The following is a 16804-nucleotide window of genomic DNA, read 5'->3' as shown; positions in this document are numbered from 1 at the left end:
TCTGGAGTGCACACCCTGCTAATTTATGTTAATTGGAATTGTACAGGTAGTTTTTTTCCCCCCCTCCATGTCCCCCCACACCCTGCTGTGAGATCAAGCTGGCTTTATAATCTCCTACAGCAGCCTGCAATCTGCTGGAACGACGGGAGCCTTAGCATGCAAAGCATGTTGACGAGTTGCCTTTTTTTCTTCTTTTTTTCCCTCCCTCATGAGGAAGTTTGCATATTTGGATAGTTTTGAAGGCTCGCTGAGCCACAATTACAATTTCCTTTTATTTATTTATTTAGCAAGGAGCTGCCATTTATGAGACTGGCTGCCCTGCGGCACCATAGCAATATGGTTCTCCTTCCTCTCTTGCTGTCTCCCATACACTGTTTTGGGGAGGAAAAAAGCAACTGAAGGCATTTGTGCTTCTTGTGCCTCTGTGCTGGGTGACATTTGTCACTGCAAGCTCACGGTATAGGAGTCAGGAGGAGCTTTAGTTCCCAGGGGAGCAGGGTCTCTCTGTCTGCCGTAAAGTGAAGAAGCTCTCCATGTCCTGCTCTTCCCAGGCCCCCACCCCCACCCCACCCCACCCCCACCCCCCTTAGAGCAGATTTTGAAGGGGAAATCCTCCTTCCCCAGAGGGATGGCTGTGGGTGTGCTGGGATCCAGGGACTCCTCTCCCGAGAGGCCCCGTGGAAGGTGAGAGCACCTGGGGAGGGGGGACCTTGAGCTCCAGGAACATACCACCCTGCTGCTATTTTAAGAAGCTCAGGAAACACAAATCCCAAGAGTTTTGGGGGGCTTTGATTACTAAGGGAGTTTTTAAAAACAGACTTATATCATGAGAGAATCTGTCTTACCCATCAGATATAGCAGGGGCTTTTATCTTCTGTAGGGAATTAGCTCAGACGCGTATCACTATAATGGAGATCAGAACTTGACCACAAATAGCTTATTAGCTTGAAAAGTTACCTGTTTTATTTCTGTCCAAAGGATATTTTGCTTGGGTGCTTTCATCTTAAAACCACTAAATTCTAGAAAACCAAGCTTTAATGTCATGTGTGATTTTGCTTTCTTTGAGGAGTGGAAAATGTCACACACTGTGGCATATGCACAGGATTGAATCACAAGGGAAAAAAATAAACAGTCGTCTTTCTTGGTTTGATATATGTACATCTGTTTCCTGGGAGAGAGGTGAAATGGGATATTTACTTGGGTAAGTTTTTTAAGCCAGATGCGCTCCACTGTGAAATAAATAAAAAATTAGATTAAAATTAACTATGTAAAAGGGATCTGGAGCTGGGCTGTTCATCAGAAACTGGAGTTTTTGTGTATAGCATGCATAACAAGACTATGAATTTTCTCATCTCTAAAGTTTCCAAACGAAATGTCAGTCCCATCAGAGATAAAAACAAAACTTCTTGCTCTTAATGAGACTGGGATTTCCCTCTGTGCCTGCTGGAGCTGCTCTACGAATCTTGCTGCTGGTCATGGTTTGCGGGAAAACCAGACATGGCCGAGAATCTTGCAGTCTGGGCTGGCACAGAAATATTGCAGTATATCTCACCTCTTCCTTGCTGCCTAGACAGATGGACACTCGGTGTCCGACCAAAGACCTCAGATGCAGCCCCAGCACCTCTCTATCACGCGAAAAGATACCTGTGCCCTGAGTACGTGACTCTGGTCACCATCCAAAATGAGCTGTGGGAGGAGAGCGGCCTCTATCAGATGCGCGTCTGATGCTCAGACCCCCCTAAGCCAGCAGACAGCTTCCAGGGGCTCCAAGATGAGTATCAGAAGAATTAAAGGAGAAAATAAATAACCACATTTTAAAAGGGAGGTAATTTATCATTACAGGGCTTACGGAGGGATGATATTTGCTCTCTATCATCTGTTGTCTTTAAGTCAAGACGAGCTGTCTCACTCAAAGATACATCCTGGTTTAAGCCCACATTGTTGGGCTCAGAAAAGGAATCACTCTGACATTGTACTGCAGGAAATCAGACTTGATGGTTGCAATTGTGTTCCTATCTGGCCTTAAAATCTATTGATCTGTGAAAATAATTGCCACAGTTTACTGATTTTCCTGAATGTTTGATGGTAGGTAAAAAATACTTCTGTCTCCTGTGGCCTGAGCTGCCCCAAAAGAATTTCCTCTTTGCATTGAGCAGGAATTAGGAAAAAAAAAAATTGATTCAGCATAACCGAAGAAAATTTTTAAATGGATCTTTGCTTAGTTGTTTGATATATATTTTTTGTGCTTGCTCAATGGAATGTGGCTGTCAGGACTGCTCAGCATCATCCCGTGGGTGGGCCTGGGAATGCTGGTAAGCAGAGAAACACGGGCCTTTCCAACTTATTTGACTTAATTGCAAGCCATCGCATCACTCTCACTCAACTGACATGACTAAAAACGTGGACATATACCAAGCGGTGCCCTAATGAAGGCTGAAGAGTAAAAACAGAAAGTCATTTTTACTTCACATACAAAGAAAGGCTAGAGCATGCAGAAGAGAGGAGGACATTTTTTAATTTTTCCAGGAAAGACTCTTGATCTTACCGGGCACTTGGCTCTGTGAGGCACTGCTGCGTGCGCCCACACTGCGCCTGGTAACGCGCACTCAGGACGGAGCGAGCTGGGTGCATTTTCTGAGTGTAAGTGCCACATAAACGGTGCATGGAACTCGTACGGATCTGTAAGGACAAGGCAAGTGTCCCCCTCTACAGAACAGGCAGCCCCCTCCCCCCCCAACACATCAAAACCCACCTGCCTGCGTTTGGCATTTGAAAAGGAGAGCCATTCTCCGCCCCTGCACCCAGTCCGCTCCTTCCTCTCGCTGAGACCTGCATGTTTTGTCTTCCCAGTTATCACTGTGCAAATTCAAACATGATATTAGTTTAATTAGAGATCAACTCCTTTTATGGAATGCAAATGCCCTATCTGACTAAATCCCCCTTCTGAAGTTGGCAGATGCAAATTAAATCCTGTGCACTGAAGTGTAATTTGGCTTTGAACACTCTTAAAGGCCCTCAGTGATTCAGTGGGTGGAGGGGAATTAGTCTTAAGCTGCATTTGTTGCTTTCTCCTCCCTTAATTTGTTTATACGAATGCTACTGAAGCAATATTGAATGTAGACAAATTGCCAAGTGGCACACATGAATGAAAGCCAAGGTTTTACTGTGAGTTTTTGGACCTGTAAATAACATAGGTCCAGTCTACCTGAAATAATGGTAAATAATGGGCCATCTGCCACTTCATGTACTGTTAGCTTCTCTGTGACCAGCGGGCTCACTGTGGCCAAGCGGTCCCTCCTGCAGTCACGCACGGGCATGCCCTACAGCATTTCTGAGCGCTCAAAGAGCCCCACTTTTTGCTGAAATGTTTTTCTTTAGCTGTTAAATCCCTGGTCTGATGGGTGATTTTGGAATCCCCGTCCCACTTGGAGAACCCCTGAAGCTCTTCCTACTGATGCACCAAGCTGGTTCATCCAGACACCATCCTTCTCTGCTGAGCATCAATGACAATTGCAATAACTCCGTCTAGGATTACAAAAAGAAATATCACACCAATGATCTGCAGGAGACCCTTATGAGCCCACACAACGCACTGTTTCTCAGCCTTTTTTAAATCAACAGACAACACAGACATTTTCCAAAACCAATCTATGACAATCTTTTAGCGTTGCCACAATGGCTTTCACGTACAGCCAGTGAGGAGGTACCACTTTGAATGTCCCTTTTCATTTTCCATCACTGCACTTACTTGGAAGTAGCTGTCAATGACTTTGCAGGCCAAATACTGTAATGTGAGTCTGATCACATTGTATGGGTCTGATCAATCCTTTTACTCCACACATTGCAATTTAAGCCAGCCCAACAGATTAATTACAGTCTACAGTCAGCATTTTTCTTTATTGCTCTTAGATCAGAGAGCCATCTAACCCAAGTATTTTTTCTTCACTGTAATGTTTCTACAGCTTTTATTTCAGAGTCTCTGTTTCCTCCCATGTTCTTCCTGTCTCTGATGATTTATTCTTGAGTCTGAATTCAAAGTATATGTTCATCTCACCAGCAGGCATACAATCACACCGCACAAATCACTTGTGTCCCACACTCACCAAATGGCTTTCATCCAGTACTTTCAGGTTTGTTGTTTTTTTCTTCTTTTTTTTTTTTTATAAGGAGTTATTTTAAAGCCTCCTATGTGCTATTTTGTGGAAATGAATCGAGCAGGGGAATCTGTAGGTAACAGGCACTTCAATTCCTATTCCAGTTTTTCTGCTGAACATTTTAACAACTGAGCAAACAAGCGCCTGTCGATTACATGCTTGTTGCAGACGCTCTGTGCTATGTACACGTTATATAACAATGACTTTGGATCAAGAGGTTTGCAGCTAAAGGGATAAACATTTAGTCCAGATAAGCAGATTTGTAGAAATTATTGTTATCCAGAGCAGGTTTGATTCATTAGGAACCAGCAGTGGACAGCCCTTGAAATCTGACGGGGATAAATTTATCCCACCAAAGTGAAATCTGGTAAGGGATGAGTCTGAATTTGTTATATCCATAACAGCATTTCCTTCTGTCATTTAATATGGCAAAAATAACCATGTGAGAGAAATTATTTTCTCCACCAGTCTCCCTGACCTCAACAAAGACCTGAAACACAATTGCAGGGAGACTTTTGGGTTCCCCCAGCAGCAGAAATGGGGCAGCAAGCATTCAGAACCAAAGTGCAATGAGATCCTGGGCATTTACTCGGGGCTATCAGGACGGGCAATGGGAAAAGAGCCATATAAATCCATAGGTGATACTGATCCCAAACCCCCAATATTCTCAGCACATTTTCCTAACAGACACAAGATTTTGCTGCAACCCGCATTCGCACAGAGACTTCTTTGACCCTAGAGATGGACTCACCCAAACTTGTTTGAAGACTTCTAACTTTACTATTCTGACCTAGCAGCTTTACTTGTTTCTATTTCTTTCTTTCTCGGTTTCTCTCAGTCTTCCTCTCCCCTCTCCCTCCTTTCCTTCCTTCTGTTTTCACAAGCCATTTTTTTTTTGCACAGAGGAACATTATTTTGGGAGAGGGGTGAGTATCTGCCTGTCCTATGCAGTAGGGTACCCAGCTCCCTGGGCAGAAAGTCACCTAGAAAGACCTCATACATCAAGCTGTTCCCATCTTTTAATCTATGAATCGGCCAGGGAAGAAGGCCACTGAAATAAAGCACAGACAAGGGTGGGCAGCAAAGCATGCACTTGTCACAGAATTAGTGCCAGGAATATACGGGCGATCAATCAAAGTTATGGCGTGCTCTCCTTGTGGTTAGTTGATATATAATATCCCCAATCAATAACTAAAGAGAGGGGAGAGAAGAAAGGGATTTGATTTAATATTTGCCTAGGCTTTGTAGAAAAGTAAGATTTATTTCAACATAAAACCCCCAAATTTAGCCTCTAGCTTAATAGCCAATTGGTCCCTGTGATATTGCTGGAATCATATTTACTGTGCATCCTAATACAAAGACATTAATATCCGTATACCTGCTCAGCCATGTCATGCTGGATATTAGCCAGTGTGAAGCATACCTCTGGTCCTGACTTGTGAATAGGCTGCTTAAGGAAACATTTTCTTTATTGCATTTAACATTTTGAATCCCTAAAAGGTTTGCAAACTACCATTGATATTAGCAAGGAGGTATCCAGACCTGATTTGGCTTGGCCCTGTATTACTGGGTCTGTGTATGTCAGACTGAATTAAAGGCAGGGTTGCAAAATGCATCTGGTAGGTCCAGAACTGGCAATGACCACTGGATCTTTCTGCTTGCCCTTTGTTGTTGTATTTGACATTCAATTATGAAATCACGCAAGACATTTCTTTTCCTCTTGCCTTCCTGGATCCCTTAGATCCAGGCCCCTCCTATTCTGGTGCTTTTCTGGTCCATGTGATGTCGTTCATGGGGATCTGCACAAGCTTCACACCCAGGTCTCATATTTTGCCACAGCTCCTTTCCAGATACTGCATGGACTGACGCTACAGTAAGAGAAGGCAAATGATCCAGTTCCAAGTAGAACCGTCTTCCAAAGGTTGGGCAGAATCTTGCGGAACTTTATAACTTGTACCTTTTATCACCTACGGCTGGGGAAAAACAAGCGTAGCCTTTAACTTCAGCTACCAATCCCTGCTCTTGGCCAAGAACACTATGAAAAGATGTTGTGAAGTAAATATTAGTGAATTCAGACCTTAGTTTTGGCAAAACCTGACACAGAACATAGTAGCTGGTGGTTTAATACCTATTTCAGCAATTAGAGTATTTAGCCAGAAGCACAACTGCCCTCGTAGTCATGTTTGCTTTCAGATCAGTGCAAGACTCTACTTGAACCCTTGCCCACATTCTCAATAGATTAGCTGTATCTGCTGAATTTGACCAGAATGCGCAGTTCTGAGCTTTTAGGTACTTCTAAGTTCTAGTCAGGTCAACGAAAAGAAAAAGGTGACAACCCTGAGGGTGTTGTGAACCTTGTATTCACAATATCCATCACAATACCAACAAAAATGTGTGGGGAGAGCAGCAGTATGCACTCCCACTTTGCAAGAAAAACAACAACCACCATCCCCTCAGCCCTCTACCTTCCATGGATGCTTCATATTCAAAAACCCTGGAAGTCTGGCTGAGAGAAAGAAATAGGCTCAAGTGTGAAGGAAATTTCTCAGATTTATGACACATGCACTGAGTTCACAGAATTATTCTTACAAGAGCCAAATATATCCTCTCTCCTTGCACAGATTCAAGAGTGACACGTGAATTTTGCCAAACAGTTGACCTTCTGAACCAGTACGGCTTGCAAAATGGGAAGACTAATGTCCTCCAGCTTAGGAATTACTCCATGTGTGACCTGAGCTATTCCTGTGCTATCTTTTGGCCTTCAACTCCATTGCACACATTATTCATTGGCCTCAAATTTATGTTACCAATTTGCGACAAAGGGCAAAGTGAGTGCAGACCATCACGGTTCTCATTTAACAGCTTTTTATACCAAATTTGTAGAAGTACAGGTGAAAATGCAAAAGGCAGAGAACAGCATCTCAGACAAAATCTGCAACTCAGCTGGAATTTCAAAGACTATTTACTCTCAGTCCACTGGCAAGAAACAAATATATCCACAACAGGGAAGTTACTGAAGACAGCTCAAAAATAAATACAATGTGTGTCACCATGGGCCACTGATAGATCCTTCACATCAAGAAAAATCAGTTCCTTTTTCCTTCCATCAAATGTCAGCTGTTTTAGGAATGGTTTGTTCTGTTGATTATTTCTGTTAAATGAGTCCTATTATAATTACAAAGCCTGTGATCTAGAGTTAATCCCTGGCTCCAATCTCCCCAGTCTTTGACAAAATTTGATCTCAATCTTGGCACGAACCATTGTGTTCAGTCTCCTAAAAATTCAACTCAGGGTAGACAGAGCTCCATAAATGTTCCTGAGGTCGGAAATGAATGCATATTTAGTGCAACAATAGCTGTATTACCAGCCATGCACAGCTCCAAGAGCAAAACATGGGAGTTTCTTCGGAAATAAAACCAAACAGATGTCTCCAATGAACACAGTTATCATATCGGCAGAATATTTCTTTCAGTAATCTCCCTAGTAATTAATTTTTCTGTTATCACGAAAGGCATTTCAGAGGCTAAGAAGAAAAAAACCACCCGCTTCTCTCACCGGCCTCCACGCTGATCCCAGGATCTCAGCCCGTCTCATCCAAAGGCGGCTTCCGAACAGAGAAGTCACTGGAGACACCCTTGCTCTGCCATTCAGCAGCAGAGGCCAGAGCCCCCATTGTGCTCCTGCAGAGAGAGAGATAACAATGCGTGTTCCCCCCATAAAAGCGAGTTCAAAAAAGCATTTACCTGTAACAACAAAAGCAAGGGGATAAATAAGAAGAAAGCACACGTGGTGTTCAGGATAACATGCAATTAAAGTATTAAAAATTCATACATTTCGATGGGAAACGGCATTGAAATTGCTGAGCCGTTAATGACTTTGAATGAAAGGGGGACTTATCTCTTCACTCAACCGGAGTGTTCAGAACCAAGATAGACCTTTTATCATTTTTAATTGTTTCATTCAAGGCACGCTGGAGATGTGCGCCTGCCAGAGAATTTTTTGTTATTCCAGTGACTGAAAGAAACTTCTCTAACCCTGCTGCTGTTGCCTTGGGTGGTGGAGCTGCCTGGGGAGGATGAGGCAAGGGGAGGAAGACCACCGCTGTCTTTCTGCAGGAGCTGGGTGGAGGTGTGTAAGCACTGACCACTCTCATACAGACAGAGCCTGATCTGGAGAGGTTTAGCCCTCATCGGACGGTACCGATCCTGCTGTGCCCAAAGTTCACTTGGCTGAGCCCTTCGGTTGCCGCAGAGCTTTTACTAGGAGAAAATCACCCCTTTCACCAGGGCCAGCACTACACCTAAACCCCTTCTGGTCTTCACAGAAAGGCTTGAATAAGATTTACCAGATGCAGGGCCTTCTGCTCTATGACTGTTGCCCTTTCTACATCACTTTTTAAGCACATCTGTTATTCTTAAAAGACAGATAGACAATCAGCTGGCCAGGTGGACAGGCACAGTAGATTTACCAGAGAAAGAGAAATTCATACCAGCATCTCGCTGTCTCTCTGTCTTTAAGAAGCAGTGTTCTAAACATCACTCTTTTCACAGCCATAAAGACAAGACGACTGATTGTTTTGTTCTTTATTGTTGGGGTTTTTTTAAGTGAGCTGAGAGTCCACTCTGATCACACAAATGGCTAGAGTGGAACTTGAAGAAAAAAGCTCAGCTACTGGGAGAATTGCAACAGAACCGTAATTGGATGACAGCCAGTTCACAATTACAAATAAGGCTGAGGTCTAAGAGATGCATCACATGACACTGGCAATGGAGAGCTCTATTTTCATCCTGTTAGAAAAGTGGCCTGATTTTTCTCATTTTTGGAAGATGATGGGCACCCTTGATTTATAATTTGGCCATTCCGTTTGTAGTACTTGATGATGCTTTCTTTTATAATTGTGACCAAAAATGGCAAAAAAGATTTTGCTTACAGAATTCAAAGACACAAAACAAACAAAAAACCAAGAAATGATCTAATGAAAGAGATCAATCAGTAATAATTATAGCCTGAAAGATGAAAACTTTGGGAAGCAATGGAGGTGTGAAAGAAGGAAATTGGAAAGAGTTTTCTGAGCTTAACATCTGGTCGGATACACATTCTCCAATATGCATCAGATAAATTTGCCTCTTTACAGGGGACAAGAATTACCCGCTGATGGTGTTTGCTGTGGGTTCCCTCAGCACCCAATGTGTAACATGCCGAGGGCCATCCCTACAGCTACAGCACTGCCTTTTGTCCCATTTGGAGAGCTTTAAGTGTGATTTTATTGGGGGTTTCCCCTTTACTTTAATCTTGTGCTGTTGGTGTGGATGAATGAGTTCCAGAACTACGTGTATCTGTGTAAGTAAGTGTGGTCTTACTGAACAGAGAAGAGTTAACACGGGCTTTTTCCAGAAGTAGACCTTTCTGTCCAGGTCAGCATTGTGAAGGGCACAACTGAATGGAGACCTGGTAGCTGTGACCTGTGCTCCCACCAGCAATGTTCACAAGCTATTGATTTATTAAGCTTATCCCACAGAAATACTTAAGATTTAGGTATGTGCTTAAAATTAGGAGTGCCACTTTGAAATGGGGCCATCATGGCTGTAACTTCTGTGATTGCTGTAATAAAGACCATTTGTCTTTGCTGAATTTTAACATGCAGATGTAGCATATCCCTGTTATTTCTCCATTTGCAACAGGAAAATACCAAGAGGTGAATTTTTTAAAAATTACTTTTTTATTGGCATTTTCATTTTATAAATATAAACATCATCTGGTTCACATTACTCAGTCAGCCACACAGGAAATGGCAATAGGTTTTGTTGATATTATTTTTCTACGAGGGATTAACAAGGATAATATTTATATACGTATTAAGAGATTGGTGCATACCCTCAGGCAGCGGCAAAGAGAATAAGATATATCAGCAGTATCAAAACAAGTTGCAGGTGGCTGGCCGTTATTGCATTTCAGCGGTATGGCAGGACCAAGGGCACAGAAAGGACACCCCTTTGGATACTGGCACGGGATTACTCTAAACTACATCATCTTGTGCCGCTCACCAGAAAGGGGACAGTTTTCCCAGAGAGGTTCCAGCAGTTATCCATCTGATCAGCTACCATGGGGCTGAAGATGTGGGGCCAAATCTAGCAGCTGTATTTCAGCAGGGCGAATGAGGGAGAAAGTGCCCTCTGAAGAAAATACTAGATTTCTTACACTCTGGTTCTCTGTTAGTCTGATTTGGTACATGTTTATGATGACGAAAACCAAGTGTGGTACTGTTTGGTGCTCCCAACACCAACCAAAGGCCCTTTTGCAGGGCGTGACCCACACAGCCTGCAGCACACACCCATCTGCAAGGGGCAACTTTGGCACTGAACCGAAACACCTAAATTAAGCAGAAGACAGCCCAGTTGGCTTCTGCAGTCAACAGCAAGACACAGGTATCATCAAAATGTGCCAGGCTATCTGAGGACCCAAGCTGGCTTCTGCAGGGCAACCTTCCATTTTCATTGCCTCAAGAGGGAACATTGGTGGGATTTATCTCACTATATGTTACTAATGTAGTATCTTTATTTATATCTACAGACACTAATGTAGTGTCTCTATCGACTGCCTGGACGAAGGGATCGAGGGCACCCTCAGGCAGTTCGCAGATGACACCAAGCTGGGTGGGAGTGTGGATCTGCTGGGGGGCAGGAGGCTCTGCAGGGGGGTCTGGGCAGGCTGGACCATGGCCAAGGCCAAGTGCATGGGGTTCCACATGGCTCCGTGCCGGGTCCTGCCCATGGGGAACAACTCCACACAGCACCACAGGCTGGGGGCAGAGCGGCTGAGAAGGTGCCCGGTGGGAAAGAACCTGGGGGTGCTGGGTGACAGCCAGCTGGGCATGACCCCCCAGTGTGCCCAGGTGGCCAAGAGCAACCTGGCTTGTACCTGAAACAGTGTGGCCAGCAGGACCGGGGCAGTGACCGTCCCCCCTGTGGTCACTGCTGCAGCCGCCCCACGACCCCTGGGCTCGGCGTTGGGCCCCTCACAGCCAGAGGGACGCAGGGGGGCTGGAGCGTGTCCAGAGCCGGGCAGGGGGCTGGGGCACAGGGCTGGTGGGGGGCAACTGGGGGAGCTGGTGGGGGTTCAGCCTGGAGAGGAGGGGGCTCGGGGGGAGCCTGATCGCTCCCTACAGCTGCCTGACAGGAGGGTGTAGGCAGGGGGGTCGGTCTCCTCCCAGATGACAAGCGACAGGACAAGGGGAAACAGCCTCAGGTTGCACCAAGGGGGGGGGGGGGGGTAGATCGGGTGTTGGGAAACATTTCTTCATTGAAAGGGCTGTCGGTCACTGGAACAGGCTGCCCAGGGAGCTGGTGGGGTCACCATCCCTGGGGGTGTTTAAAAAATGCATATGTGTGGTGCTTAGGAACATGGTTTATTGATGGACTTGGCAGTGCTGGGTTAACGGTTGGACTTGATGATCTTAAAGGTCTTTTCCAACCTAAATGATTCTAACATTCTATGATTCTATTTTGCTCTTTTGCACACCCTTTTGACGGCAGACCTCTAACCATTTTATGCTGCTCTGTCCTTCCAGTTCCTCCACAAGTGACAGCCTCTTTAATCCACACTAGATCTGTGTAGGATGGAAAGCAGTGAGGGAAAGAAACCTTGTGGCATTAGAGATGGGAGACAAAAAGGCAAGCTGTGATTGATGCCTGTAATACCGACCACACAAATCATAGAGCTGAGTGAAACTCCTATAATTTAAGGGAGAAATAAGAAGTGAAACATTATGCCCATGTCACATATGATGGCTCTTGGAATAAGACAAACACTGTGCAATCAGTTTAGACAGGAGGACACAGAAGAGAGGCCACACACTGAGATTATAAATACATGGACCCAAAATTGTCCATTCCCAGGTCTGGATGTCTGGCACGACAGTATCAATCTGAAACAGACTGCAGCAGCTACTCCAGGAGACTCTTCACAGAATACAGTGAAAGGCAAAGCATCTCTCTGATTTAATTGCTTTGAAATGCTTTCCACTCTTCCTGTACAAAGATTTTGTCTGAGCCAACCTCCTTTCAGGTCAACAGGACATAAACTTTGTGACTGACTTTAATGAGATTTTGTTCATGGTCTGAAAATTAGAGCCTACACTGAATAAAGCGTGAATGCTCCTAATTCCCATTTACTCTTACTTCTTCAAGTGCAGGTCTAGCCCCCTGAGAGGAGCTGCTGGCCCCCCAGCATGCTCACTGGCACCCCAGCCAGGGAAATTTTTGATAGAAAAGGGTACAACTGTCCTGGTCCCACCTGTACTGCCTGGACGTCCACATGCCTCCCAGAGGAGGTCTTGCAGGAGGAGGAGTGCTTTATTTGTTAATCCTAGCAGACCAAAGGCCAAGTTTTATGATGTTTTTCAGCAGCATCTCAAAGCATTTAAGCAGAATATTGTCCCCTCTCCCATACCACGTGCAACGTGAAGCCTCACACAGAGATACAGCTTCTAGGAGGCAAATATAGGATGGGCTCTTCCTCTTTCAGTGCGGCGGTGTGGGCATGGAAGAAGAGGCATTGAGACAATCCAAGGAAGCTTTTCATGGATCCAGCCTGGGCTGGAGGGAGGCGGATGCAGGGAGTGGTCACTGACCTGAGGCAGGTGAGGAGCGATGCTGTGCAGCTGATCCCTGGTGCTCAGCAGAGGAGGTGGAGCTGTGCTCTCCCCTGCTCCCTCCTTGCACCGTGCCACTCGTGCTCTGCTGGGTGCAAGGGGGACATGGACCAGCTCAGTGATGGTGCTGCAGAGGAGCTGTGCAAACGCTCTCGCAGGAAGCAGCCGGCGTGTGCCTGGAAGGAGGATGAAGCAATGGTTGTATTAGGGCCGGGAGGGTTGGTTGCTATATCTGTTAATCAACTTTATGAAAACCTTTGGGGTCAAAAGAGTAATAAAGTAATGAAGGACAAGCCCGTGCTGCTTCTTTGCACTTTCCACCTTTCTAGTCATTTTATCCTTCCTTCCAACAAAACCAGCTTGTTTGGCCTGACCTTGTAATGTGACAGCTCTGTTCAGCCTGGCAAAATTAAGATGATTTGTCCCCCTTCATGTTACTGCGTTTGCTTTCACTGTGCTCCTCCAATCTGTTTGCTTCAAGCTCACGGCTCCCTAATTGTATTCCAATGGAGACAAACCTCATGATTAAAACTCAAATGTGAGCCTATCCAGGCTTCAGCAGCACAGGTGACAGGGACCCTGAAATTACAAACTCAATCTTTCTGATGGATTTAATTTGGGCATCTGTTTTGTCACCCTTGTGTTCGGTGCAACAGCAACCCCCGCCCCGCCTGCTCCTCCTTCTCTCGCTCCCCCTAGCAATTTCCTCATTGCTTAAAAATATTCAGTGAGGCTACATCAAAGTGAATATTGAGACTTGTATTGTTGTTGCCAGGGGTGACATTAGATGAGAATTATATGAAACAATAAGGGTGCTGGAGTATAATCCATTTGACATTTGGAACATGTTCCCAGCGCTCTGTGCTCCTCGAAACATTCACACAACAGAACTGCCTTAATTTTCATCACAATATTTGTGTGCGTCAGTAGATTTATCTCTCTTTTCATTTCTCTGTCTGGTCATTCTCTGCAAGGCCAACAAAAAGAAAAACCTCACCTCTGGGGCTGCTGCTCTGTCCAAGCACCATTTTTGCTTGCTTATACCCAGAAGACAAGCGGGGCAGTAAATTGCTACCTGCACACGGCGGGTCCAGCATCGGACCATTGGACCAGCGCTCATTGCTCTTGTGCAAAGCCATTGAGCTCTCACCCTTCCACTGCTGCGCTTGCATGTCCTGGGCCAAGTTTTGAAATTTTGGGACACCCTGGGAAGTGAAGTCGAAGAAGCCCGTGTCAAGCCATTTTAGTTCAGAATTGCACCAGAATGACAGACACAGACAGTGAAGAAGTGCTCGTGAGAGATCAGTTCCTGCTTTCCTTCCTCTGGCAAGCTGCCATGAAGGAGCTCACGTAGGGTCCCGGTGCACGAACAGAGCATGTACCTACAAAGCTGATGGCTTGCTAACATGGCCTCATGCTGCTCAGGCACTGAGCCCCCCTGCTGAATGGCTCGGTTGGCCAGCTCAGGCACAGCATGGCACAAATGTGGTGCTGTGACTCTGGAGCACAGCCAAACCGTGCTTCTACCCCCCAGGCTGCACTACACAAACACAGGAAAGCACAGCTACAAAGGAAAACCCAAATTCCTCTGAATTTCCAAAGGCTTCAGAAAAAGTTTTCAACTTCATGGCCACAGCACATGTAGGAGGAAGTATTTTAGACTCTGATTCTCCTTTGCATCCCATTAGCCCAGGAGTCTGCAAAGGCGCCAGCGCAGGTCACGAGCCTTGTTCCCACTGGGTGACGGTGATGCGGGCACCTAGCCTTCTCCTTCCTAAAGTCTACCTTAATCGTCGCTCTTTGTCCCGTATTACACATGAAGACTGACATTTTTAGGAATAAAAGCCTGGCCTCCTCAAAAGCATCATCACTGAGTTCAACTGGTCCAGAACTACAACCAGTGAGTCAGCTCAAATATTCATGAATCCACACAAATACATGAATAGATGCACCAGCATACGCACAGAAACTCCTCCTCCACAAACTCAGTATCCATATTCCAAGTAATTATCTCAATTACAGATGCAAAAGGATTATCTCATTTGCTTGCTAGATTCCCCATGCACAGTATCTTTCCACTCAAACTGCAGTCTCTGCCATATGCTCATCCCCTGCCCGATGCACTGGCTTGCAGCTGAACTGTTATTCCTTACGACCACTGAGCAATTTAGCTGTGAAATTACCCCGTACAGCAGTGGATCACTTTTCATCTGGAAAATGTGCAATATTGCATCTGAAAGAGATACAATACAGAATATACAGCATGAGCTGAACTTTGCAGAGGTTTTAAAGCATTTGGGGTTACTGTTAATTTTGATGAGGATTGTAGGCTTTCAGTACTTGTCGTGTGAGAGAGAGAAAAATGTGGGGAAAGTCAGAGTGGTCAGAGCAGGCAAATTTACATTCCAAGATTACAACAGCGAAGTCTTCAGCATGACTGCATTAAAAATGTGTTTATCCCATATTGTATCCATGCTTTATGTTATTTTCACTTTAGAAATCATTATCTTTCCCTTTGAGCTGCATGTTGTGAATTATTTCCTATGAGAACTGCATCTAGCCTGGAGATTCAGTCCAGGTTCGTTTAAAGTTTCCTGAAGGTTCATGAACTTTTTTGAGTGTCTGGGCTGATTTATGGGGCTGACGTGAACACAGGTGAGACTCATTGGCCTCTGCTTGAGATGCTGGGCACGTTCTTACTAAAATCTCAAAGTGAAGCTTACAGAACCTGAACCTTCCTAAACTGCCAATGAATCAAATGTTTGTAAAAATTTTGCAAAATGAAACAGCGAGAGATCCCTGTACTGATGATGTTTCTATCCTGGAAGACAGCAGTGTAAATTATTTTGTTGCTGCATGTTCCCATCTCTGCAGGACTGGAAACGGCAGTTTTGGTTATTCAGGCTGTATTCCATCTTGCTGCAAATGTTGGTTCTGCATATGGTTTTATCAGCATGGCTGGTCCCTGCTTTCCTTCCCCAGGAGCACTGGCTGCTGTGGTCCCTCTGACCAGCATCCACATGGGCACTAACTTCTGGGTTGCCTCTGACCAGGAAGGGGAAGATACATCTGACCTGATTTATGAATGAGTTCCTACGCAGGGTAACAAGAAAATGAAAGCTGCTCAGATGGCAAAAGTATGTTTATATAAAGAACAAAACACTAAAAAGTCCTTTGGAACAAAATGGTTACCTCTTTTGGAAACCATATACGACAACTTGAAAACGATAATTTTTTCTCCCAGTATGGAGATGTGTTGATGTGGCTCCTTTCCCATGAACAGCCCCAGAATGACAAATCAGTGGCTGCTCCACAGCCCAAGTCAGAAATTTCCTCTGCTGCCCATAACCACTGACTCCACCGGCTTCCCTGACATCATTTTCCTTACACCTTGGCCCTTTTTATGATGAGCGATGCTAAAAGGTATTAGGTTCTTCTATTAAGAATATGGCCTAACGATGCACTGTATTGACAGAAAATATTTGATAAGCTCCATCACACTTCTCTCTACCAGCAAGGATGCTGATGGGGACTAGCTCCACTTCAACATCCAACATCTCGGTCCTCGGGCAGCTGCCAGTGTCCTGCCCTTTGCCCAGTGAACAACAACGTGAAAGATTTTCCCACTGGAAAGTACATGTGGAGCATTTTACTTGGCATTTATGGAAATTACTCCAGAAGACAGGGGGCAGGGCAAAGGTTGGCTAAGGTGAGGACAGCAGAAGCTGCTCCCAACCCTGCCAGCCCTTACACAAGGTCCTGGTTCTGAAACCTCTGTACCAGCCTTTTAACTAAGTATGAAGATAATTAAATTTTGCAGTGTGGTTACACCTCAGTAAATATTGTCTATAAAAATCAATTGGCATTTACTGTACTTTATGTATAATAACGATTCTTATAAATCTAAATTATCCTTATAAATCTAAATTAAATGCCTAGGTTGAAATGTATTTAGGACATTTAATTAATAAAGTGTTACCAAATAACCATTACTAATCTG

At 44.8% G+C, this 16804-nt stretch overlaps 1 long non-coding RNA gene across 3 annotated transcripts in view; it reads right to left on the bottom strand.

Annotated features, from left to right (window-relative positions):
• The window catches only part of LOC114012417 (uncharacterized), a 385494-nt gene that overhangs the window by 146583 nt on the left and 222107 nt on the right, over window positions 1–16804 (bottom strand). For all 3 annotated transcript variants that reach the window (XR_008746668.1, XR_008746669.1, XR_008746670.1), the window contains exons 2-3: window positions 12784–12980; window positions 7710–7834 (exon numbers count right to left, since the gene is read on the bottom strand). This is a non-coding gene — a long non-coding RNA (uncharacterized LOC114012417). The remainder of the gene's footprint in view (window positions 1–7709; window positions 7835–12783; window positions 12981–16804) is intronic.

This window comes from Falco peregrinus, chromosome 3, assembly GCF_023634155.1.
Source record: "Falco peregrinus isolate bFalPer1 chromosome 3, bFalPer1.pri, whole genome shotgun sequence".
Lineage (NCBI taxonomy): Eukaryota > Metazoa > Chordata > Aves > Falconiformes > Falconidae > Falco > Falco peregrinus.
The sequence above is the reverse complement of the archived record's forward strand: the minus strand, read 5'-3'. Positions and strand labels throughout refer to the sequence as shown.